Source organism: Neofelis nebulosa, chromosome 2 (genome assembly GCF_028018385.1).
Source record: "Neofelis nebulosa isolate mNeoNeb1 chromosome 2, mNeoNeb1.pri, whole genome shotgun sequence".
In the NCBI taxonomy this organism is placed as follows: domain Eukaryota; kingdom Metazoa; phylum Chordata; class Mammalia; order Carnivora; family Felidae; genus Neofelis; species Neofelis nebulosa.
The window spans coordinates 133,697,643-133,725,425 of NC_080783.1; the positions used below are offsets into that span (position 1 = coordinate 133,697,643).

A 27,783-nucleotide genomic window follows, 5' to 3' on the forward strand; every position below is an offset into this window, starting at 1 on the left:
AGCAACTAAAATGTTAACTAGATTAGGGACTGCAGGGAAGGGTGGGAAATGGAGGAATACATGTTAAATTTCAAGTACCTATTCAGTATCCATGTTTCAAGTAGGAAATTGGATGTGTAAATATGGTATTCTGGAGAAATATCAACCGGAGATGCACATATAGCATCAACACACATAATGTTTCTATCCAAGGGATGAGAGATAGTGTAGGCCAGGGGAAGGGGGCCCAGTATTGATCTATGGAGCATGCCAATGTTGGGAAATGGAGGAGAGGAGAAAGAACAAGATAATTCTTTTTTCTTTTGGCACTTATATTCTAGTAGTAAAGATAGACCACAACATGTAGATAAGTAAATAAGTTCCTTTGGAGAGTTATATGTGCTTTGGAGAAAAAAAAAAAAAATAGAGACAGGGTAGAGGGATAAACTTATTAGAGAAGGCATGCTGCTTTAAACACTGTCTTTTGCAAACTTTTGCTGTGTCTCTTACCATTAGTTAAATGATGAGCATATAATGTATAAATATCTGTTCAAGGAATGAATTCAGGAATGGATTAACCTTAATATTTATAACTGCTTCTTATGGTCAAAAATTGCTCCATCAGCCATCAACATAAATTTAATGGTCCTTATATATTATAATTGAGTATCACAACTCATTGGGATAGTTTACCATTTAATTTAATTACTTTTATCTGCACTCACTTAAATCTGTCTTATCCTTCTCTTGCCAATAGCTCAGACAGATTTCATAATTTCTTAGTCACTTTCAGTTAATAGTCCCAGTGGTCTTGAAATGTCAACTCTAAATTACATTCAGGCCTCACTTTTTACCCTCTTTTCATATTAGCCTTAACCTGAGAGATAGGAGGAAGATATAATTTGCTTTTATTTCTCCCATGTTTGAGTAGAAGTGGATGTGCTCTGTTCTGAGTTGCACATTTCTCATTTTCTTTTCTTGTTATACTGCAGAGTTCCCAAATTTTCTGAACTCATGTTGCTTTTATTGTCTCAATAATTTTTTCATAACATCCCTTGGTGCCTCCTTGCTTCCTGTTCCACCTTGACTTTCAAGAGGCACTTGTTTTTTCTCAAAGCAACAGGGGTAAAAAAAAAAAAAAAACAAAAACCCAGCTTTGCAAAGATTTTTTTTTCATTTATTTGTTTGTTTATTTATTTATTTATTTTTAAGTAGGCTCCACACCCAACATGGGGCTTGAATTGACTGACTGAGACAATGGGCACCCCACCAAACATTTTTAGATTCAAAAATATTTCTTTTTTTTTTTTTTTTTTTTTTTTTTTTTCAACGTTTTTTATTTATTTTTGGGACAGAGAGAGACTGAGCATGAACGGGGGAGGGGCAGAGAGAGAGGGAGACACAGAATCGGAAACAGGCTCCAGGCTCCGAGCCATCAGCCCAGAGCCTGACGCGGGGCTCGAACTCACGGACCGCGAGATCGTGACCTGGCTGAAGTCGGACGCTTAACCGACTGCGCCACCCAGGCGCCCCGATTCAAAAATATTTCAAGCTGGTGATTCATGTAGTGTCTGGCAGATATTGAGTGTTGTTGTTTCCCTCAAATATTTAAAATATTCCATAGCAGGGGCATCTGGCTGGCTCAGTCTTGATTTGGGGTCATTAGTTCAAACCCCACGTTGCATGTGGAGATTGCTTAAAACAATAATTAATTAATTAATTAATTAAAAATCAAAATAAATTATTCCATAGCACTCCTGTGAGGTGGCCGGGGCACCTGGGGCACCTCAGCGTACAGTTTGAGAATTGTGGCTCTAACTTCTTTTTGGTTTTGATTTTCTTCATTGCAAGGAAGGAGGGAATGTTAGAGGTTGGGAGTATCTTACTTCATTGACCAAATGTTGGTTCTTTATCTCACTCTGATTCTCTCTGGTTCTATCTTTCTGTGGATGGAAGCCTCTGCTAATGTGGTTTTTAGGGGCTCATATTCATCAATTCCCCCTCTATCACTGAGTACCTTCTGAGATAAGAATAGCTTTCCCTGCTCCTTGGCCCTTACTTTGGTTTCTGTCCCTAGTTTATCTGCATTCCTTTCCATTTTCAAGCTCCCTATTTTTTCCCATGAAGCTAGGAGCACTGCTGGGGCCTATTTCTGCTATTTTTGGAAGGCTGTGAAGAACTAACCTGAGAAAGGAATTTACTCTTTTTTTTCAGACTTTTTTTTAAATTAAAATATAATTGACATAGAATATTACATTAGTTTTAGGTATACAACATAATGATATGATGTCTGTATACATTACAAAATGGTCACCACAGTAAGTCTACTTTACATCCATCATCTTACATAGTTACAAATTTTTTTTCTTATGATCAAGAACTTTTGAGATCTACTCTTAGCAACTTTCAAATATACAATACAATATTATTAACTCTAGTTACCATACTGTACATTACATCTCCAGTATTTATTTTATAACTAGAACTTTATATCTTTTGACATCCTTCACCCATTTCTCCCATCTTCCCCCCACCCCCCACCACCCCCACCCCCGGCCTATGACAACCACTTTTTGTATCTCTGAGCTTGGTTTTGTTTTGTTTTGTTTTTGAGTCCCATGTAAGTGAGATCAGATGTCATTTTTCTTTGTCTGACTTATTTCATTTAGCAAAATGACCTTGAGATCCATCCACTTCGCCACAAAAGTCAATATTTCCTTCATTTTTATTTCTGAAAAATATTTCATAATATTTCATTACATATCACATTTTCTTCATCCATTCACTCATTAAGGGATGTGTAGGTTGTTTAGCCTATATCTTGACTATTGTAAATAATGCTGTAGTAAATGTGGGGATACATATATCTTTTTGAGTTAGTTTTATTCAGCTGAGACCCACAAGTGGAATTGCTGGATCATATGGTAGTTCTTTTATTTTTTGAGGAGGCCCCATACTGTTTTACATAATGGCTATACCAGTTTACATTTCTGCCTATAGTGCACAGGGATTCCCTTTTTCTCCACATCCTTGCCAACACTTGTTATTTCTTTCTTTCTTTCTTTCTTTCTTTCTTTCTTTCTTTCTTTCTTTCTTTCTTTCTTTTTGATAATAGCCATTCTAATAGGCATGAGTTGGTATTTCGTTGTGGTTTTGATTTGCATTTCCCTGAGGATTACTGATGTTGAGCATCCATTTGTGTATCCATTAGCCATCAGTATGTCTTCTTTGGAGATACGTCTACTTAGATTTTCTGCACATGTTTAATTGAATTATTGTATATTCTTTTGCTATTGAGTTTCATGAATTCTTTCCCAAATTTTTTGTTAAAAACAGTCTCCTCTTGCTTCATAGCCAAACATCTAGAGAGAAACATAAATTATCCTTATTCACTTACCTTCTACTCACTCAAAAATGCATTTCTATCTGACTTCTGATTCCATTAGTCCTTAGAGTAATTCTCACTAGGGTCAACAGATACCTCCAAATCTCTAAATCTAGTGGACTTTTTCAGTGTCATTTTAACTGTTCACAGCACTTGAAACATTTGACAACTTTCTTTTTGAAGCATCAGCTTCCCTTGGTTTTCAAAATATACCATTTCTCTTATTGTTCTAGCTCACTTTTTCTCTAACCTGATTCTAATAAATTTTCAATTCCTTATTTTTCACTCTGTCCCCTAACTTTGAACTTTCTTTCCACTTTTACTGTTATATTACAACCTTGTTTGTTAATCTCATTGAAAAAAATTGAGGACTCCCATACCCATCAATCATACTTATATTTGTTCTCTTTGGTTAAGCCAAACTCTCACCTCAGAAGTGGATCCCCTGCCTTCTTGGGTACTCTGAACCATTCTCATTCAGTATGTATGCTATTATCATTTTGCTTTTTGAAAAAGCAAAGCAGGGGCACCTGGGTGGCTGAGTCAGTTGAGCATCCAGCTTCAACTCAGGTTGTGATCACATGGTTCATGGGTTCAAGCCCCACATCAGGCTCTGTGCTTATATCTCAGAGCCTGTAGCCTGCTTTGGATTCTGTGTCTCCCTATTTCTCTGCCCCTCCTCTGCTCATGCTCTGTTTCTCTTTGTCTCTCAAAAAATAAAAATTAAAAAAAAATTAAAAAAAAGCAAAGTAAATGATTTGGAGAACAAAGGCTAAAGAAATATAGAAAAAAATTAAAATTTCTTACAACTTACAGCCCATTAACAAGTACTTGGGACAGGTAGGGTGATCTTTCTTTAGTAACTCAAGTGCCTTACCTTTAATACTTTGCTAGAGGCAAAAAACAAAAGCAACCTTAGCTTGACATTAGCTTGACCTCCAGGATCCTATAAGTCTTCTTTAACATATAAAAATCCCTTTGGAAACTTCCTTCCTTTATCTCTTACCCTCACTTCCTCCTCCTGCAGAGGATATATGTTAGCAATAGCCCTCCAAACATATGGCCCACTGAAATACATCTGCAGGATCTCATGACTAAGGTTTTACTAGACAGTAGTAAATGACCCCTCAAGGTCCTAGAAACCTTGCTTGCAAATTCCTTGGAGACTTATGCTATCCCTAACCCCCTCCCAACTTGAAAGTGTATAATTAGTCACTCCTCACAACTGTAGTGCAACTCTTTCAGGAATCTGTCCCTGTGCTTTAATAAAACCATCTTTATTTTTGTACCAAAGACATTTCAAGAATTCTTTCTTGAACATTCACTACTGAACCTCAACATGTCATATCAGCAAATATACAAATTAAAAAAAAAAAACAACTTTTGTTTCCACTTCCCTCTCCAGCTGCCATCTCTTTCTGTTTATAGCAAAACTTCTAAAAATAGGATTTATATTTGTTGTCTCCACTTTTTTTCTCCTATATTTTCTTCAGTTTTGTTAACAAAACTGCAGGCCCAAAATGGCATCACTTAGGCCAAGTCATTGAAATAAGGATTAATATATAACGTAATTATAGTTTCAACCTCCCCAAGAAATATAATCTTAACTGGTCCATCAGGAATTTTCTGTTAAGCATCTGTCAAATGGGCCCTCTCCAGCCCCCACAGGAAGATGAGGTGGTCTACTTAGTAAAGACTTTCTACCATTCCCTATAAGGGAAAGCAACCTTTCCTGGAACAGTTCTTTCTTTTCTTTTGCTAATAATTTCTTGTTCCATCTTCCTTCCTATAAAAACCTTTTATTTTGTGCAATTCCTTGGAGCTCCCCTCCACCTTCTAGATGGGATGCTGTCTGATTCATGAATTACTAAAGCCAATTAGATCTTCAAATTTATTCAGTTGAATTTTGTTCTTTAACAGATTTGGTGGCAGCAGTGGGATCCGAAGCAAACCTCCATCAAAATTCAGGGACAATGAGAAACAGAAGCATGGTGCTCTATGAACCTTGTTGAATTCACTGTCTTTCTCGCTGTTTCCAAATGCCCTTGGTGAGTTCCTCTCAGTTTCAGCTCTGCTCTCTTTACATTTGAACTGTGACCTAATTGGCCTTTTTTTTTGTCCAGAGTTAATAAGTCATTCTGGACTTAAAAGTAGCTGTAACAGATCGTCAGTCAACCCTTGGTTCAGTCCACAATGCGATATATGAATCCCTTCTCCAGTTCCAGTCTGCAGTCCCTGTTTACTGGAGTTTTCTAGTTTGGTCTGTATTGGGAATTATTGGTAGTTACCAGCTAGAGTTGGACTGGGTTGGACTTAAGAACCAGACTGAGTTCAGAATCAGGGTCTGATTTAAGAACTAGAATGAGTCCGGGATTGGACTGGGTCTGATTTAAGCTGGATTGCATTTAGTGTGAGACTTGGTGTTTTAAATAGAAATTAGTAGCTAATGGGAATATTGGAAGCCAAAAATAAAGATGCAAACGTTGATAGACATAGGTTGAGCATTTAAAAGCTTTTGGAGTATTTGCCATCTCAAGAAGACTCCCATGGTAGGATAACTTGGTTATGGAATAAGTTAGACTGACACTAGGTTACTTGCCAGCTTTAAGAAAATATCTGTACAATGAGTTACACTGTAAAATACCTCCCCAAAACCAACCCCATGGCACATCCCTCTTAGGTGTGAGTTTGCCTCCAAGAATCCTAACTAAAAGGCCTAGCTTAAAGAAATAGGATTCTTTAGATCTAGAGAGTTGAGCACACACCTGCTTATTCTATATCTAAGAGCTATAGTCCTGAAAGTTGCAGATATCTAGCAAGATGAACAGTTTTACTAAGAACAACCTAAAATTACAATGGCCATTATGGGAAACATTATAATTAGATAAGATCACTTAAGAAGAATACTTGAAATTAACAGTCCCCAAATTAAATAGGATGGGATACTTATTTTAATTTGCATGCAGAAGTCTCCAAAAGTTTTCAAACTTCTAAAATAGTTTCAGTGGAAGATTCATTGCAAATGTCTAATAAAAAAATAGAGAAAATGTACCTAAAACAAAGATTATAAGACTTATATCTACTCTGAAGAGGCTATTAAACAGCTATCTCTGTTTTAAAAGTTTATTTATTTATTTTGAGAGAGAATGTGAACAGGGGAGGGGGGAGAGAGAGAGAGAGAGAGAGAGAGAAAGAGAGAAAGAGAAAATCCCAAGGTGATCCCATGCTGTTTGCTCAGAGTCTAACATGGGGTTCGAACCCACAAGCCATGAAATCATGACCTGAGTCTAAATCAAGAGTTGGATGCTTAATGGACTGAGCCACCAGGCACACCTCATGGCAGTAATTTTAAAACGGAAGCTATAAGGTCTCTGTATATCTGAACATACAGTTCATATGTGTCTATATCTGTCTTGTAGATGTGTGATATTTTCTACCTCCAGATGGTATTGCCAAAATTAATTTGCTAAAGCTCTGTTTAATTGGCTTAAACAAACTAGCACTTATGTAAATTAGTGTACATAAAAGTTCTCAAAAATGTAATAGAAACTAACCCAAATGTTTTTCAGGTTCTTGTTGGTATGGTTTGAACTAGGGTCTGTGAGTCAATGACCAAGAAAGAATTCTTGAAAAGTGCAAAAGGGTGTTTTTATTGTAACACTGGGACAAGACCCCTGGGCAGAAAGAGCTGCACTGGACTTGTGAGAAATGGCTGATTTTATACTTTGGAGTTGGGGGAAGTACAGACAAAGGAAGTTTCCAAAAGGATTTTCATTTGTTAAAGAAGACTTACAGGATCTTGGCGGTCTGGTTAATATTGTTAATATTAAGATTAGGTTGTCTTTTGCCTCTAGCAAAGTTTTATCATCATTGAGGCAGCTAAGCTCCTTGAGGAAGGTCACTCTGGCTGTCCCAAGTACTTGTCAATGGGCTATAAGTCCTAAGGAGATTTAATTTTATCTATATTTCTTTTACCTTTATTCTCTACATCATTGTATTCTGGGATAATCTTCAGTAAATTAAAGTTAGCTCAATAAATTCACTGGTTTAATTAAAAGAGGCATGTCTTTAGAGTTATCAACATTGAATATAATTCTGATAAACAAATTTTATTCTACTAGTTAAATTTATTTACTAGTTAAATTCATGTAATATCATTTGCAATTTGTTAGCAAAAATAATTTAGAATTATAGTTGATTTTATCTGGTGTCTTATGAAGTTTTTATACATAATCTAAACATAATTGTTAAAAACGAGCAGATTGAACAGATAACGTTTTGGGAAGACTTTAAAAATTATTTCCCCAAATCTTCTTGGTAACTCAAAACGTTAAAGTTTTGCTAAGGGATGAATTAAATTTGTTGAATATTGGGATCATTTCCTAATAAAGTAATAAAACATTAATTACTAAACATAGATTTCTCTACTTTTGGCTTTTTATAACAGAGAAACTAAGATATTCGGATGTGTTAATGCTACATTGGAAAAGGCACATGCTTCTGGAAATTATGAAATGTATTCATAAATTTTCCAATGTAAAGAATGCTGGTATAAAGGTTCACAATTGCCTACTTCTAGTTTTCACTAGAAATTAAGGTTTCTAAGAGTTAAGAATTCTAATTAATATGTGATTATAACAACTAGAAATAATAAGGAAAATATCTCCTTATGTTGTAGGATTTTTTTACCTCATTACCTGGGATTCGTTGTTTCACTGCTTTGAAAACTGAAGAGGTGGACACAGAATGAGCAGCAGGCAGAGGTTTATTAGAATATAAGATTAGAAAGGAAGAGTAGTAGGAAAGCTCTCTTTACAGAGAGGGGCATTCGAAGGTGAATACTTGATAAAGTTTTGGGATGATGGGGGGTTTGTGGGGTCTGGAGCCGATGGCCAAGAAAGAATTCTTTAAGATGTCTTTGGTGCAAAAGGGTGATTTTATTAAAGCATGGGGACAGGATCCATGAGCAGGAAGAGCTGCACTGGAGTCATGATGGGTAACTCATTATATACCCTCAGGTTGGGAGGAGATCAGGGATAGAGTAAGTCTCTAAAGAATTTTGGAAACAAGGTTTCCAGGACCTTGAGGGGCTAGCTATTGCTAGCGAAACACCATTCATCACCATTTTAATAAAACCTCAGTCATAAGACCCTTCAGATGCATATTGGGGGGGCTATAAGCTTGGAGTATGATTGCCAGCATATATCTTGGGGCAGTTAAGATAAAGGAGGTAAACTTACAGGATCCGTGAGGTTGGGACAATGTTAAGCCAAGGTTCTCTTTTGCCCCCAGCAAGTGTCATCACTGAGCTTCTAGAGGGAGGTCACTCTGCTGGTTTCAAGAACTTGTTAATGGGCTGTAGGCAGTAAGGGAATTTAATTTCTCATTTGCCTTAGTTTCCCACATTATCATGGCAAGCACTTAAACCCCTTTCCTTTGTTCTTGGGTAGCCAGGAGTGTCCAAGGAGTATCACACATGTCCCACCTTGAGGGAAGGTTGGTTCTGGCTTGTGTTTTGCCCTCAGCCTGCCTCATGCTCAGTCATCATACCTATGGACAATAGGCAGGGGTCCTTGTTTTATAAGGTTCTGGTCACCACCACCCCACACCCCCACACCCTTCCTCCTTATTCCTTCTCAGGTTCTACTCTTATTGACTGGATAGCTAGGTGCTGGGTTGTCCATTCCTGATTGACTCATTTCCATTGTATAAGGGGTGGTCTAAGGCCATACCTGTTCCTTGTGAATCATAGGTTTTATGATCTACTTATTTTTAGTGAGGTCTTTTGTCAAATTCCTGAGAAAAACCTAAGGGGGTGGTGTCTGTTACATTCTTAAGAGGAACCTTATGTCCCAGGGGGTTTGCTGTGGTCAGATACTCCCAGCATTGTTCCAAAATACGTGTTTTTCCCCACCAAGGGACCTCAGGAAGTTTCTCTCTCTGCTTATTTTATCCTATCTTTTCCTATCATACCAAGAAAGTAGGATGTATTTTCGATAGTAAAAGATACAAAAAATTGAGATGCAATTTTTGTTGAGGAAAAAGAAAGTAATTTTGTCCTAAAATGAGACTGGTTGTTTAAAGAGAAAATAGACAAAATCTGAATATAAAAAAGAAAATTGTAGAAAGTTTGTTAAAAAGGAAACTTTGGAAAATAATTTTATATGTGGTCAGTGATAAGGGACCATAAGGCAAGCTGACACCCTATAGCCACCCCCACCCATGGTATATGTGTGATATTCCTCAGGTACTCCTGGCTGCCCAAGAACAAAGGAAAGGAAAGAAAACAAACAATTAACTGATAGAGATCACAGTCATACAGGACAATTTTCAAATATCTTAGTAAATTACAAGAAAAAGGCAATCTTATCAATAGCCTAATGTCTAGAAACGTGTAGCCCCAATATCACCCTCCCCTCCATAGTGATGTGGGGAACAAAGGCAAGAAGGAAATGACAGGTAAAGTTAAATTTCTTTATAACCTGCAGCCCATTGACAAATAAATACTTGAGGCAAATAGAGTATAATATTTCTCCAGGAACCCCCTACTGTCATAATGTTAATCCCTTATTAGGGGGAAAACAACCTTAGCCTCACAAACGCAAGGACTCAGGTATCTTAGGAGTCCTCTTTAGCATATATTTTTTTTTCTCTTTAACATATGAAAGTCCTTCTGGAGGCCTCCCTCTTGCCTTTACTTCCCTCAAATTACATAGTATATAACCAGTCACTCTTCATAACCCCAGTGCAGCTCTTTCTGCCCAGGAGCCTGTCCTCTGTCCTTGTGCTTTAATAAAATCACCTTTTTTGCACCAAAGATGTCTCAAGAATTCGTTCCTGGCCATGGGCTACAGACCCCCACCATTCCAAAATCCCATCAGTCAGGAGGTTGGAATGAGTAAGTTTTTATATCAAAAGTAAACTTACAAAATTGGAATTTGGTTTTCTCCATTAAAAGGACAAAGTTGCTGGATTTTTGGTCTGCTTTTGTTAATAGATTATGAACATTTCTTTACCTTTTGAATGATTTGCCTAGAAAACAAATATTCTGTGTTTTATAAAAAATAATTTCCTGTGTCTACTGTCTTTATCATGTCTTTGATTACCTAGGAAAACTGAGTTTTCCATATGTGTGTGTGTGTGTGTGTGTGTGTGTATGTATGTACGTATATATCTTTTTTCTTTTTAAAGTAATCTCTGTCCCCAATATGAGGCTCAAACTCATGACCCCAAGATCAATAGTTGCATGCACTACCAAGTGATAAAGCCAGGTACCCCTGAGTCTTCTTAATATTAAAAGAGCTAAATTTGGGGGATCTTGGGTGGCTCAGTTGGTTGAGCGTCCAACTTCACCTCAGGTCATGATCTCACAGTTCATGAGTTCATGCCCTGTGTCGGGCTCTGTGCTGATGGCTCAGAGCCTGGAGCCTGCTTGGGATTCTGTGTCTCCCTCTCTCTTTGCCCCTCTCCCGCTTGTGCTCTGTCTCTCTCTCTCTTTCAAAAATAAATGGATATTAAAAAAAAAAGCTAAATTTTGCTAATAGGTAATTAAGTTTTATAATGGTCTGTGATACTACTCAGGTCAGCACCTAAAAAAATTTTTTGTGTGCTATTTTTACAAACTTCCCCAAATCAAATTCTAAGTGAAGTCTTTTAGTCCTAGAAGAAACTGGAATTTTTCTAGATATTTCCTTGGAACATTCCAAGGGATTTGTTAATAAACTAGGCTTATTTCATATGTTAAACTATATGGGAAGTATTGTCAAATAAGAACTAATACTATTCTTTTTTTATGTTGTTTTTGTATAAATATATAAGAGTTCTAGAAATTATGTGAAATTCCTAGAAATATGTGTCCTGGTATGTTACCACTTGAAAATATTCTTTCACCTTCTGAAGTGTCTCATCAAAAATGAGACTCATATTAAAAGGACTAAACTTGAGTATCAAGGAAATGCTTTAGCTGACTTTCATGCAGAGGCAGCAGCAACAGAATCTATAAAGATTGTGGCATATGTGGATGAAGTCTATTCTGCCTCTGCAGAAAATGACCCTTTGATGCCAGACTTTTACCATCCTGATGTCCTTGCCCATGGCAACAGCCTACTTCTAAAACAAAGAAATTAAGATGGGTAAACAATAGTTGTAAATTAAATGAACAATTAAGGCTATGGGGGGTTGCAGTGCCTGGGTGGCTCAGTTGGTTGGGCGTCCGACTTCAGCTCAGGTCATGATCTTGCGGTCTGTGAGTTTGAACCCTGTGTCAGGCTGTATGCTGACAGCTCAGAGCCTGGAGCTTGCTTCAGATCTTGTGTCTCCCTCTCTCTCACTGCCCCTCCACTGCTCACATTGTCTCTCTCTCTCTCTCTCTCAAAAATAAACATAGAAAAATTAAATTAAGGCTATGGGAAACCCAAGATGACTGCACAGTTCTTTCTGGCTCCCTGGCATGCCCCATTTTTTTGGTGTTTACATTTTTTTAACCACTCTCATGCATTCAAGATGTCTCAAATTATTAATAGACATTGAAGGGAAGACTTTTATAAAATTGCAAAAATAGTCTACCAATGATGTCTGACCTGTCATGTTCATAATCCTGGAGAAACTTGTTTTTTTCCAAGAGGATTCACACTTCCTCCCTTTGGACCCTTTGGATACCTGAAGCTGGACTTCATTCAACTGTCTCTTAGTATAGTTTACCAATATGCTCCTGTTCTTTTTTGTGTGTTTTCCACATAGATTGAAGCTTTCTTTTCCTATAAGGCTGATATCCTCATGGTAGCTAAAAAAACTGCTAGAAAATGTGTTTCCTACTTAACATACCTTCCATGATCTCTGATGACCAAGGCATCTATTTCACGGAGAAAAATCACATGAGCCTTAATGGAAATCTTGAAAACTTTTTGGAATTATCACTGTTCATATCATTGCAATCATCAGACAAGGTTGAGAGAACTAATGGGATCCTCAAACTGAACATTTCTAAACTTGCCAAAACTACTGGACTTCTCTGTCTTAAGGTATTGCCCTTGGTCTTACTATTAGAAGCTTTCCTTTGGGAAGCATAAACTCATACCACATTATATAGTCACAGGCAGACCGATGTCTGTTGGCATACAGCCTTCTGTAGATCCCTTGTTTTCTCATGCTAGTATGACCAACTACAGTAAATCTTCCATGTCTTATGCTGAAACCTGTCAACAGGTTATAGAAGACTTTCTGGATCCCAACTCAGAGGAACCTGTTGGGCACAGTCTAAAGCCTGGTGACTGGGTATTCTGGAAACATTATCAAAGGAAGACAGTTCTTGAGCTCAGCTAAAAGGGACCTTACCAAGTTCTCCTAACCACTGATACTGTTGTGAAACTATAAGACACTGGAGACCTCTGAATCACATTGACAAGGAGGAGAAGTAGGTGACATCAAGGTAAACTGATTCTGCCCATGACAATGGATCAACTGCAGACTTTAAAGATGAAACCCTTTCTCCTTGTTTTCTTTTCTTGTACTTTGGCATTTGCCTGGAAAGATAATGCCATCATCTATATCTCCCAGGCCATTGCTAAGAGGTGGTAATCTAGAATTTATTTCAGGTTAGGAGAAAATCTAATTGTGCCCCTAACTTTTCACAAGCAAAATAAGATCTCTCATTGGTTGACTCCCCTGAATTTACATTGTTGAGTTAGAAAGGACCTCTTAAGGAGGTTTTCATGATTTAGGATTCTTTCTGTTTGTCAGGTCTCTATTTCCCTGGTTAGGGCTAAATGCAAATGAGGCTATGACCAACAAACTCTCCTTAATTCTTAATTATTGCAGAACCACCTGCTGAAGTAATGGTGGCCCCAAAAAGGTCTTTAGACTCTCTGGCCAAAGTTCTTGATAATAGGATAGCCCATAATTATCTTTCCACTGAGCAAGGAGGTGTTTGAGCTGTGGCCAACACCACTTGCTGTATCTGGATTAACACTTCTGGGGAAGTTAAAACTTCATTATATTAAATCATGGAGCAAGCCACTTGGCTTAAAAAGTTCACTTCTTCAAGGAAGTCTTATTTTTACTTTTGATTTAGGTTTATGATTTCATGATTATACTTATGTCTTGGGGACTATGGCTTTGAAGTGCACTCTGAACATTGGGAACTATTCTTATAATCTCCTTGGCATATTGTATCCTCTCAAAAACTTGAAATGCATGTTTGTAACTGCTAACTACCAAGCAGATGATCTTCCTGAGAGTGAAACCTTGGAGGAGAAGCCAAGAAAATGACTGACTTAAAGAATTTGAGCCTGAAACCATGACTTGTGAATATCATGGAGGTTAAGCATGACATATGGCTACCACACTGAAGGAAAAACACAAATTGCAAGAATTTTAGAGCAGTAGCTAAGAGCGGTGCTGATGCCTTACATTTTTATCATATCTCTTAGTTACACTGAGTCTGATCAATGGTGGGGGGAGGAGGGGAATTGTTAAAAAGAAAACCACAGGCCCAAAATGGTTTCACTTAGGCTGTCACCAAATCAAAGCTTAATGTATAACCTACTTGGAGTTTTAACCTCCCCCAGAAATTTAGTCTTAAAATCAAGAGTTTTCTCTTAAGCATCAATTAGGTAGTCTGTCACATGCACCCTCTCAGCCCCGGAAAAGAAGATGAGGTAATCTGCCTAAGCTCCCCTAAGGGAAGGTAAACCTGTCTGGAACAATCCTTTCTTTTCTTTTGCTAATAACTTCTTGCTTCAGCCCCCTACCTATAAAAACCTGCTTGTTAGATCGGATGCTGCCTGATTATTAAGTGATTCATGAATCACTTAATAAAGCCAATTAGATCTTCAAATTTACTCAGTTGAATTTTTTCATTAGCAGTTTATTCTAATCAAGTGAGCAACCCCACTATTCTACTGAAATTGCCCGTTTCAAGGTCACTAATGACCAACACATTGCTAAATCCAATGGTAATTTCTCAGATCTTATGCTACTTGATCTATCAATATCACTAAACACAATTATTTACTCTCTGCTGTAAAAACAACCAAAACAAAGCACAACTCCCAAACTAAGCTCCCTTCATTTGACTTACTGGGTACCACACTTGCAATGTTTTCCCTCAGTCATTCTGATCACTCTCTTTGTTTCTTTTGCTGGTTCCTCCTTATCTCCCTGACCTCCAAATGTTGGAGTTTCTTTTTACTCTACCCATCCTACAGGTAATTTATCAAGTTTCATGGCTTTTAAAACCATCCATATATTGATGCCTCCTAATTTAGTATCTCCAGCCTATACCTCTTTCCTATATCTAACCTCTTGCTTTGATACCTCCTCCATGTTATATAATAATCATCAAAAACATAACTTGTTTAAAACTGAGCTCTTGGGGCTCCTGGGTGACTCAGTCGGTTAAATGTCTGACTCCTGATTCCAGCTTAGGTCATGATCTCACAGTTCATGGGTTCAAGCTCCACATCGGGCTCCATGTTGAGAGCACTGAGCCTGCTTGGGATTCTCTCTCTCCCTCTCTCTGCCCCTCCCATACTTGCTCACTCTCTCTCTCTCTCTCTCAAAAATAAGTAAAATAAATAAATAAATAAAACTGAGCTCTTGATATTCTTTAAAACTCTCAAGTTTTTTCCATCTCAGTTACTTTTGATTTCTCTTTATCTTTTATACCCCATGACTCTCCATTCAACAAACCCTTATTGTACCTTCAAAATGTATCAAAAATTGGACCATTTTTCTCCATCCCCACTGTTACCACCCTTGTTAAAGCCACCATGAACTTTCTGAAATTGCAGTGGCCTTATGGCCATTCTACTTTTGTCCTTGCCCCTTGAGCAGACACAAAAAGGCTCAACAATTATTCCATGTGTTCTTCATTTCCCAACTCCCTTGTTCTTAGGTATGACTATGCAGTTCATTCTGGTCAATGGGCTGTTAGTGAAAGCAACATGTGTCAATTCCAGACCATAGCATGGAAGAGTAGATGTGAAAGCAGTGATCATGGGGACCACACATTGAGATTATAGAGATAAGCTAAACATAAGTAGACAGGTAAACATAACAGAATACACAGTCACCATTTAAATGACAACTGCCTTACAAAATTACTTGACTCCCACCAAACTTTCCATAATTAAGAAATATCTTTTATTATGTTAATGCACTGATAGTTTAGGGTTATTATTTTTTTTAACCATAGCAAAGCAAATTCTATTATGAATAAAAATACACTCTGATGGTTGATTTTATGAGTCAACTTGACTGGCCACAGGATGCCCAGGTTAAACATTATTTCTTGGTTTGTCTCTGAGGGTGGTTTTAGATGCGATTAGCATTAGATGTGGTGGACTCAGTAAAGTGGTTTGCCTAGTCTAATATTGGTGGGCATCATACAATCCCTTGAGAGCTTGAATGGAACATGAAGTATATGGTGGAAGAGTCTGTCCCTTTTTTTCCCGCCTTACTATTGAGCTGGAATATCTCACCTCTGGCCTTTACTGGGAATTATACCATTACCTTCCCTGGTTCTCAGACACTCAAATTTGGAGTGATTTATATACCCAGCGTTCCTGGATCTCTAGCTGACAGAAGGAAAATCATGGGACTTTACAGCCTCCATACTCACATGAGCCAATTCCTCAAAATAAGTATTTTCTCTATGTGAATATATAGCTTTTATTTATTATAAGATTTTAAATTTGCTTTATATACATATTGAAGAATATATGTTATATTATATATTAGTCTTATAATAAGAGTATATTTGGGGAGGGGAAGATAGCAGAGGAATAGGAGGACCCTAGGTTGGCCTCATCCCACAAATGCAATTATGTAACTATCAAAGCATACTATCTATCCCAGAAATTGATCTGAAGACTGGAAGAACAAACACCACAATTACAGGTAGAAAAGAGGCCACATTGAAGAAGGTAGTCACTGTGGTGAGGAGGGATCCATGGTTATGGAGAAGCTTGAGAGACTAACACACAAGAGAGTGCATGGGGAAAATGAATCTCCATAGCAAATTGGCTTGGAAAGTGAGAGACCCTGAATTTTGTAAGTTCCTGCAACCTGCAGGGCTTAAAGCCTGGAGTTTTAAAGGTCAGTGTGCTTGGCTCTAAGAGAGCTTGGAGGACATTGGGACTGCTCTTAGAAAGAAGGCAGGCAAACAGCGCATAGACATACAACATAGAAGCAGTCATCTGTTCTATGTTCTATGCTTGGGGCACAGAGTGGCCCATCTTGCTCATCTTGGAGTGTTTCCCAGAGAGGCAGCATTCACAGAGAAAACACTCCAGGAATAAAGGAATTGACAGGCACCTTTTCCCTCTATCTGCCCTTTAGCATAAACACAGAATCACCTGCAGGAACCAGTGCAGTGCTGGCTCTCCCTACATAACTTGCATACACCCCCACCCCACACCATGTTCTGTAAGAAACACCCTTCTTAGTCATGCATACCTCAGTCCCTTTACTGTGGACCCCCACCCCTAGAAGATTGGCCCATACCCCTGCCAACACTGCATATCCTGACCTTAGAGTTTTTCAGGATCTTGGTTCCAGCAGCAGGTCTCATTTCACAAGCAGACCAGGGCCCACCTAATTAAAATATGCCACATTTAGGCCAGGGACCAAATACTGCCCACAACAGTCAGAGAACCTCTGTTGGTGACTGACCTGAAGGATAAAGCAACCATGACACAACAGCAGAGTGCACACAGCACAACTGGATATACTTCTGGAAGCACCAGTCCTTGGGGAACAAGGAACACTATACTGCAGGGCACTCTAAGACCTCTTCTTCATAAATCCATTACCCTCAAGAACAGGAGGTATAGCTGACTTCTCTAACACACAGAAACAGGCACAGTGACTTAGACAAAATGAGAAGACAGAGGAATTTGTCCCAAATGAAATAACAAAATAAGGCCATGGCTGGAGATCTAACCAAAGGATATCAGATATAAGTAACATGCCTGATGGGGAATTTAAAGTACATGATCCTAAATGTCGTCACTGGACTTTAAAAAAGAGTGGAGGACATCAGTGAGACCATTAACACAAAGATAAGGAAGGAAATAGAAATAAAGGACTCAATAAACTAAATGAGAAACACACTTGATGGAGTGAACAGCAGACTGGAAGAAGCAGAGGAATGAATTAATGACTGGAAGACAGTAATAGAAAGTAATCAAGCTGAACAAAAGAGAAAAATAATTTTGCAAAATGAGAATAGTTAGGGAATTCAATGGCTCAATCAAATGTCCAGAAAAAGAAGAGAAAGAAAAGAGGACCAGAGAGTTTATTTGAAGAAATAAAACTTCCCTAATCTAAGGAAGGAAACAGATATCCAGATCCAAGTGACACAGAGAACCCCCAACAAAAGCAGACTCACACCAAGACATATTGTGAGTAAAATGGAAAAATATAGTGATAAAGAAAGAAATATTAAAAGAAGCAAGACACAGGCACCTGGGTGGTTCAGTTGGTTAAGCGTCCAACTTCACAGTTCATGAATTTGAGCCCTATATCAGGCTTTCTGCTATCAGCACAAAGCCCACTTTAGACCTCTGTCTCCCTCTCTCTGCCCTTCCCCTCCCCCAAAAAATAAACATTAAAAAAAAAAGAAGACAAAAGAAGACAGTTACACACAAAGGAAATCCCATAAGGCTATCAGCAGATTTTTCAGCAGAAACTTTGCAAGCCAGAAAGGAGCAACAAGATGTATTCAAAGTACTGAATGGGAAAAACCTGCAGCCAAGAGTACTTTATGCAGCAAGGCTATCATTCAGAAGAGAAGGAGAGATAAAGAGTTTCTCAAACAAAAGTTAAAAGAATTCTTGATCATTAAACCAGCCCTGCAAGAAATATTAAAGAGGACTGTTAGAGTGGAAAGGAAAGAACAAAAATGACAGTATGAAGGTAGGAAACACAAAGGAGTGAAAAATGAGTATTTCGCTTAAAAACTCCATCATGGAACTCACAAAACAAAAGGATGCAAATCTGACACCATATACCTAAAATATGGGGAGGAGAGGAGTAAAGAATGGGTTCAAACTTAAGCAACTGTCAACATAATATAGACTACTATGGGGCACCTGGGTGGCTGAGTTGGTCAAGTGTCTGACTTTGGCTCAGGTCACGATCTCTGGGTTTTGGGTGCGGGCTTTACATCAGGCTCTGTGCTGACAGCTGGGAGCTTGGAGCCTACTTTGGGTTTTGTGTCTCCCTCTCTCTCTGCCCCTACGTGACTCATGCTCCCAAAAATGAATAAATGTTAAAAAAAATTAAAAAATGTATAGACTGCTATATGTGGAAGATGTTATTACAAACCTAATTGTAGCCACAAGTCAAAAACCACTAACAAATACACAAAAATAAAGAGAAAAAAAATTCAAATATATTATGAAGGGAACCAACAAACTATGAAAGAGAAAAGGACAAGAAAGGACCAGAGAAAATCTTTGGAAACAACCACAAACAAGTAATAAAATGGCAGGCAATAAATATATATCTATCAATAGTTACTTTGAATGTAAATGGACTAAATGTTTCAATCAAAGACATAGGGGTGACAGAATGGATAAAATAACAACACCCATCTATTGCTCCCTACAAGAAACTCATTTTTTACCTAAACACACATGCAGATTGAAAGTAAGGGGATATAGGGGCACCTGGGTGGCTCAGTCAGTTAAGTGGCTGACTTGGGCTCAGGGCATGATCTCACAGTCTGTGAGTTCAAGCCCTGCATCAGGCTCTGTGCTGATAGCTCGGAGTCTAGAGCCTGCTTCTGTTTCTGTGTCTCCCTCTCTCTCTGTCCCTCCCCCATTCATGCTCTGTCTCTCTGTCTTTCAAAAATGAATAAATGTTAAAAAAAAATAAAATAATAAAGAAAGGGGATGGAAAACATTTATCATGCAAATGGATGTCAAAAGAAAAAGTAGCAATACATATATTGGACAAAATAAACTTTAAAACAAAGACTGTAGAGATACAGAGGATACTATATAATAAAGGGGACAATCCAACAAGAAGATAACAATTGTAAATATTTATACACCTAACAGGGGAATTAACATAAAGGAATTAATCAACAATAATATAATAATAGGGGACCTTAACCCCACTTATATCAATGGACAGATTCTCTAAACAAAAAATCAACAAGGAAACAATGCCTTTATATAACACACTGGACCATATGAATTTAACAGGTATATTCAGAACTTTCCATCCTAAGACAGTGGAATACACATTCTTTTCAAGTGCACATGGAATATTCTCCAGAATAGATCACATATTAGGCCTCAAAAGATGCCTCAACAAATTTTAAAAGATGAAAGTCATACATGCATCTTTTCCAACCACCACAGTATGAAACTAGAAGTCGAATACAAGAAAAAATCTGAAAAGACCACAAATATATGGAGGTTAAATAACATGCTATTAAACAATGAATGGGTTAACCAGGAAGTAAAAGAAGAAATAAAGTACCTGGAAAAAAATGAAAATGAAAACACAGTGGTTCAAAATCTTTGGGAGGCTCTAAGAGGGAAGTTTATAGTATTACAGTTCTACTTCAATCAGCAGGAAAAGTCTCAAACAACCTAACCTTACACCTACAGGAGCCAGAAAAAGAACAATAAGTAAAACCTAAAAACAACAGAAGGAAGGAAATAATGAAGATTACAGCAGAAATAAATGATACAGAAACTAAAAACAAATAGTAGAACAGATCAATGAAACTAGGAGCTGGTTCTTTGAAAAAAATCAAGAAAATTGGTAAACATCTTGCCAGACTCATCAAGAAAAAAAAAAGAGGAATAACCAAAATAAATAAAATCACAAATGAAAAAGGAGAAATAACAACAAACACCATTGAAATACTAGCAATATTAAGAGAATATTATGAAAAAATATATGCCAACAAATTGGACAACCTGGAAGAAATGGATAAATTTCTAGAAACATATAAACTACCAAACCTGAAACAAGAAATTTTCAAATATAAATTTTTAACAGACTATTTGCCAGCAAAGAAATTGAATCAGTAATCAAAAAACTCCCAACAAACAAAAGTCCAGGATCAAATGGCTTCACAGGCGAATTTTACCAAATATTTGAAGAGTCGATACCTATTCTTCTCAACTACTCCAAAAAATAGACACAGAAGGAAAACTTCCAAATTCATTATATGATGCCAGCATTGTCCTGATACCAAAACCAGATAATGATACCACACACACACACACACACACACACACACACAGAGAGAGAGAGAGAGAGAGAGAGAGAGAGAGAGAGAGAGAGAAACTACAGGGCAGTATCTCTGATGAACATGCATGCAAAAATCCTCAACAAAATAATAGCAAACCAAATCCAACAATACATTAAAAAAAACATTCACCACGATCAAGTGGGATTTATTCCTGTGTTGTGAGAGTGTTTTAATATTTGTAAATCAATCAGTGTGATACATCACATCAATAAGAGAAAATATAAGAATGATATGATAATTTCAAAAGAAGCATAAAAGCATTTGACAAAGTACAGCATCCATTCATGATAAAAATTCTCAACAAAGTAGGTTTAGAGGGAACATACCTCAATATAATAAAATCCATATATGAAAACCCCCTAGCTAACATCATCCTCAATGGGGAAAAACAGAGAGCCTCTCCCCTTAGGCCAGGAGCAAGACAAGGATGTCCACTGTTACCACTTTTATTCAATGTGATACTAAAGGTCCTAGCCATAGCAATCAGACAACAAAAAGAAATGAAACGTATCCAAATAGGTAAGGAAGTAGTGAATAGTATCCAATAGTATCCAATAGTAAGGAATAGTGAAATCAAACTTTTACTATTTGCAGATGACATGATACTCTATATAGAAAACCCAAAAGACTCCACACACACACACACAAAACTACTAGAACTAATACATGAATTTAGTAAAGTCACAGGATATAAAATCAATCTATAGAAATCTGTCACATTTCTATACATCAATAATGAAGCAGCAGAAAGAGAAATTAAGGAATCAATCCCATTTACAACTGCACCAAAAACAATAAGATACTTAGTAATAAACCTAACCAAAGAGGTAAAAGACCTACAGTCTGAAAACTATAAAATACTGAAGAAAAAAATTGAAGGCAGCATAAAGAAATGGAAAGAGTTCATGCTCATGGATTAGAAGACCAAATATTGTTAAAATGTCTATACTGCCCAAAGCAATCTACACACTTAATCCATCCCTATCAAAATACCACCAGCATTTTTCACAGAACTAGAACAAACAATCCTAAAGTTTGTATGGAACCACAAAAGACCCCAAATAGCCCAAGAAATCTTGAGAAAGACAAGCAAAACTGGAGGCATCACAATTCCAGACTTCTCATTATATTATAAAGTGGTCAAAATATTATGGTACTGGCACACACACACAAAAAAAAGGATACATAGATCAATGGAACAGAATAGAGAACCTAGAAATCAACCCATGAACCAATGGTCAATTAGTTTTCAACAAAGCAGGCAAGAATATGCAATGGGAAAAAGTCTCTTCAACAAATGGTGTTAGGAAAACTGGACAAGTACATGCAAAAGACTGAAACTGGACCACTTTCTTACACTGTGAACAAAAATAAATTCAAAATGGAAGAAAGACATAAATGTGAAAGGTGAAACCATAAAAATCCTAGAAGAGAAGTGGTAATTTTCCTGACACTGGCCATAGAAACATGTTTCCAGATAATGTCTCCTGAGACAATGGAAACAAAGCAAAAATAAACTATTGGGACTACATCAAAATAAAAAGCTTCTGCACAGTGAAGGAAACAATCAACAAAACTAAAAGACAACCTACTGAATGGGAGAAGATATTTGCAAATGACCTATCTGATAATGGCTAATCCAAAATATATAAAAAAACTTCCATAACTCAACACCAAAAAAGCACAAATAATCCAATTTAAAAATGGGCAGAAGAGAAGAACAGATATTTTTCCAAAGAAGACATCCACATGGCCAACAGACACATGAAAAGATGCTCAATATTACTAATCATCAGGGAATGCAAATCAAAACCACAGTGAGATATTACCCCACACCGGTCCAAATGGCTAAAATAAAAAACACAAGAAACAGGTATCAACAAGAATATGCCAAAAAAGGAACCCCTGTACACTGTTGGTGGGAATGCAAACTGGTGCAACCACTCTGGAAAATGGTATGGAGGTTCCTCAAAAAATTAAAAATAAAACTGTCCTACAATTCAGTAATCACACTACTGGGCATTTACCCAAAGAATATAAAAACACTAAGGTGAAAATATATAGGCACCCATATGTTTATTGCAGCATTATTTATAATGGTCAAAAATATGGGAGGAATCCAAGTTTCCATCAGTAGGATGAATGGATAAAGATGAGGTGTTTTATATATATGCAATGGACTATTAATCATTAAAAATGAAATCTTCCATTTGCAACAGTGTGGGTGGATCTATAAGGTATAATGATAAGTGAAACGTCAGAGAAAGACAAATACCATATGATTTCATTCGTACTTAGAATTTAAGAAACAAAACAAATGAAGAAAGGAAAAAAGACACACACAAAAAAACAGATTCTTAAGTATAGAGAACAAACTGATGGTTACCAAAGGGAAGGTAAGTAGGGGGATGAGTAAAATAGACGAAGACGATTAAGAGTATACTTATGGTGATGAGCACAGAGTAATGTACAGAATTGTTGAAGCCACTACATTGTACACTGAAACTAATATAACAGTGTGTGTTAATTACACTGGAATTAAAATAAATGAAAAAGTAAATTTTAGTTAAACTCTACCTTAACCCCAAATTGATAAGACCACTGGCTCTCCCTTTGTTTTGGTGAAATCTTCGCATTTCTTGCTAATGTATAATTTTTTGGCAGCAAATACACCTACGTTTGTCAGACTAGAGATGTGGTACAGTTTGGTGGTCTTTGAACAGATTTATTAACCATTTTTGAACAACATTTTCTCTCCCCAACAGTCTCAAGGACATTTAAAAAGACATAGACCAACCACAATGACAGATGGAAACTAGCATGTAACTGAGTTGTTACAGGAAGCTGTGTAAGAAAGCAGAGAAGAAAAAAAATAAAGAGACTAATTTTAATGTCCCTAGTCCTTTTAGTTGCTCCATTATTTGACTCTAATTTATGTTTCACCCTTCCATGCACCTTATTACATAGTAAAGTGTATTTACTCTTTCTTGAACACATTCACGTATTCTCTGTGTACTTAAGTATGCTTGTGTATGCTGGCCCCTAGTGATGAGTTTCTTGGTCTTCATACAAATACAAACTTTGATGCCCTATATACTTTGTAACTTCTACCATGACACCTATAGTTTCTTTTGTATTACAGTTATTTGTAAGTTTGATTATTAGATTAAAAAAATTTTTTTAAAGATTTTTATTTTTAAGTAATCTCTACACCCAACGTAGGGCTTGAACTCAGAACCCTGAGACCAAGAGTTGCATCCTTTCCCTTCTGAGCCAGCCAGCACCCCTGATTTTTAGATTCATAATTGTGACTTACCTGGAAAGTTGCAATAACCTTCTGATCAATTTCTTTTGTTTTCACTCTATACATCCTACAAGCTACTCTGTTCACAGTAATTAGTGTGATCTTTAAAAGACATAAATTTGAGGGGCACCTGGGTGGCTCAGTCAGTTAAGCATCTGACTTCAGCTCAGGCCATGATCTTCCGGTTCCTGAGTTCGAGCCCCGTGTCAGGCTCTGTGCTAACAGTACAGAACCCGGAGCCTACTTTGGATTCTGTTTCCCTGTCTTTCTGACCCTCCCCTACTCTTTCTCTCTCTCTCTGCCTCTCTCTCAAAAATAAATAAACGTTAAAAAAAGACAAATTTGATTATGTTATTTCCCTGTTGGAACCTTTCAATTGGTTTCCCATCACACTTGGAATATAAAGTCCTTACCATGTCCTCTAAAGCTTTTTAAGGTACTTCTGTAATCTCATATAATCCTACTATGTTTCTTATGCACTCCCCTTTAGTCACCCTTGTTTCATATGGGGAGGGGAGTGGGAGGGTGGAGACAAAGAATGAAAAATAGAATCCTTCTTTTTTTTTTTTTTTTCAACATTTTAAATTTATTTTTGGGACAGAGAGAGACAGAGCATGAATGGGGGAGGGGCAGAGAGAGAGGGAGACACAGAATCGGAAACAGGCTCCAGGCTCCGAGCCATCAGCCCAGAGCCTGACGCGGGGCTCGAACTCACGGACCGCGAGATCGTGACCTGGCTGAAGTCGGACGCTTAACCGACTGCGCCACCCAGGCGCCCCAAAATAGAATCCTTCTTAATGGCGTTTGTGTTTTCTACCTCTCTAGCATTCTTCTAGATGCTCATATCACTCACATTTATTCAATGTCTATTCAGATGTCCTTTCCTCAGAGAGGATTTTCCTGGAAATAGTGTACCTCCTCACCTTCCCATCACTAATCACTTATCCTGATGTATTATATTTTGGGCATATAACAGCATATGCATTATACATTAGTGCTCATATATATGAGTGTGTTCATGCGTGTGTGTGTTTATGATATAAGTTTTAAGAAGTTAAGTGTGTTTGTCTTGTCTTTTTAGTATTTGCTTCTTCACAGGCCAAAAATAATGAATTTTTTAAAAATGTTTACTTATTTTTGAGAAAGAAAGAGCATGCAGGGCAGGAGCAGAGAGAGAGGGGGACAGAGGATCCAAAGCAGGCTTTGTGCTTAGAGCAGAGAGCCCAATGTGGGGCTCAAACTCATGTACTGTGAGATCATGACCTGAGCCAAAGCCAGACACTTAACTGACTGAGCCCCCAGATGCCCCCAAAATAGTGAATTAATGAGTGCTTTCCAATCATATATTTGTCTTTCTTGCATATATCAAAGTTTCAGTTTTAACCACCACGTTCAGAAGTGTTTAAAAACACAGATTTGAGAGTGAAACAGTCTGGGTTTATATTCCTGTTCTGTGTGACCTAGGGGAAGTAATGTGACTTTCTGCCTCTGTTTTCTGATCAGTAAAATGTAGAAAATATCTTCCCCATAGTCTTTTTATGAGTATTATATGAATTAATCTGGCACAGAGTCAGTGCTTCATTGTTATATTTGATATTTTTTTACGTTAATTGGTGATTGAGTAACATCTGTCTTCCTCATGAGACTTTTAGGAACCATATTGTCTTTTTTTTCCTCACCACCGTATCCCAAGATTCCAGTTCATAATAGAAACTCTATAAATTCTGTTGAAAAAAGAAAAAGCAATGGTATAAGTTTTGAGGTAATGAATGCATATTTGTATGCACTGAATGCATTCTCATATTCTGTAGTTACTAGTAATTGACAGTAGATGGCAAACTTGTTTTAGGCAAGGCAAATGTTGCTGGCATCAGGCCTCATGAAACCGAGTGAAAGTGCAAGAGAGGGGGAAATGTCATATGTATGTTTTTTAGGTTGGCAGGATGATAGGAAGATGAAAGTTTAATAATAAAATAAGAAGAGTTGCCTATATTTTATTCTGCTTTATTCCATTGTATGTTCTACCCTTCTGACCAGCTTCTTTTGCAGTGATGATTTTTAGCATTTCTGTCATTCTACTAGCTCCTTGTTGCATTATTCATAATTGTCTATTACAAAACAGTGTTTAGAAAGTTTTATTATAGTATTTATTATTAACAAAAGTTTCCTTTAAAACCTATGCCTGCTGGTTCTAAAAATCCATTATGATTTTGGCTGAGACATGAGTTACTCTATATCTTATACCCTCCATTTCTCATTCTTATACAAGAACTTTAACTTTTATTTTGATTATTGGTCACTCACACTGATGTGAACCATATGTCATTTTTGTTTTCTTCTAGCTACTAATATATCATCTTGGGAAAATAAATTGTGGGGTTCAATGCCATTGTGTTTGTTCAACTTTACTTTTGTTTAACAAAATTATTAACAGGCACCTGGTATAAAAGAAAGAAAAGAAAGTGTTGAAGAGCCTACAAATAAATGATCAAATTTTTTTATTCTGAAAATTAATTTTATAAATATCCATTAATTAAAATTGGTTAAATATATGCAGATGCTCTGGTAAAATAAATTTACTAAAATATATTCAAAATGTGGACATGTAAAATGAATAATAGTACTTTAAGAGAGTGGTCTTATTATTTTTCCCTTTGTAATGTGATGTGAAATGTTGTTGGCTATAAGAAAGAAACTTGATTAACTTTCTTTCAACTGCTGAAGAAATGATTTTTTTTCTTCCTTTTCTATGCTTAGTAAGAAGGGTGATTATCTATTACTCAACTGTCTCAATTACAGTGGCTTAGAATGAAAGGAATATAAATTATTTAATTATTAATATTAATTTTTTACACCTTGCTACTATTAGCAATGTTGGAAGGAATTCAGACATATTAAAAGTCTTTCTCAGTTTAAACGATTCAAAGTGGAAAAACACATTCAGTACAGTGATTTCTTACATCATGGGAAGACTTGTAGCATGAATTCTGAGTCTTGCATTGACTTCTGCCTCTCTCTAATGTCTCTACTCTATTGTCTTTCAAACCTGACTCATAAAATTATTTTATATTCAACTTGAGAGAGGATTTATGAGTCGAGCTATTATACTAAGAAGGCTTCCCCCAAGTAAATTTTTCAAATATATGACTGTCCCACAAATATCCCAGATTAAGTCACCTTAACAACTCACATATTTAAAAAAACAACTATACCATCCTGGAAATTAATAAGTTAATATTTTCTAAAAGTAGTATATATTTATATTGAACTGTGCTGATTAGCAAATGAAAGAATGATAAAATATAACCCCATCAACTATTGATAAAGTCTGTTAACAGTTTGTATATTCCTTTTACTTGTTTACCTATTTTATATACATGTATTTGTAAAAATTGAAGTTTATCATTCATATTACTTTGTAATTCTTAGTAATGTATTACAAACATCTTATATAATTATATACTGTTCTTCAAATCATGTTTTATAGTATCCCAATGCATGAATTCAACCTATCCCTTTATTATTTTCCCTTAATATATATTGAATATACTATTAGATAGATATAAAATAACATACCTAATATAAATGTTATAGAGCCTAGTAATAATAAAAAGGACATCCATGAATCTACTACCTCACTTCTAAATTAAAACATTGCCTAACAATGATTACTATACATTGACAAATTCCTCAGTGTATATAATACCATGTGAGCAAGTACAGCTGAACAATGTAGGTTGGGTTCCAGCACTCACAGTTCTGCCCCTGTAGAATTTTTTGCATCTACTTGAGGTCAGCTTTTTCCTTCTTGCCTTTATCTGGTGTCTTGTTTTGATCTGT

General features: G+C 36.8%; 1 long non-coding RNA gene across 2 annotated transcripts in view; it reads left to right on the forward strand.

Moving 5' to 3' along the window:
* The window catches only part of LOC131504287 (uncharacterized), a 66,291-nt gene that overhangs the window by 1,960 nt on the left and 36,548 nt on the right, over positions 1 to 27,783 (forward strand). The window contains exons 2-3 of one of the 2 annotated variants that reach the window (XR_009257904.1): positions 5,285 to 5,412; positions 12,569 to 12,911. This is a non-coding gene — a long non-coding RNA (uncharacterized LOC131504287). Of the gene's footprint in view, positions 1 to 5,284; positions 5,413 to 12,568; positions 12,912 to 27,783 lie in introns of those variants that run through there. The other variant, XR_009257903.1, reaches the window with a different exon arrangement.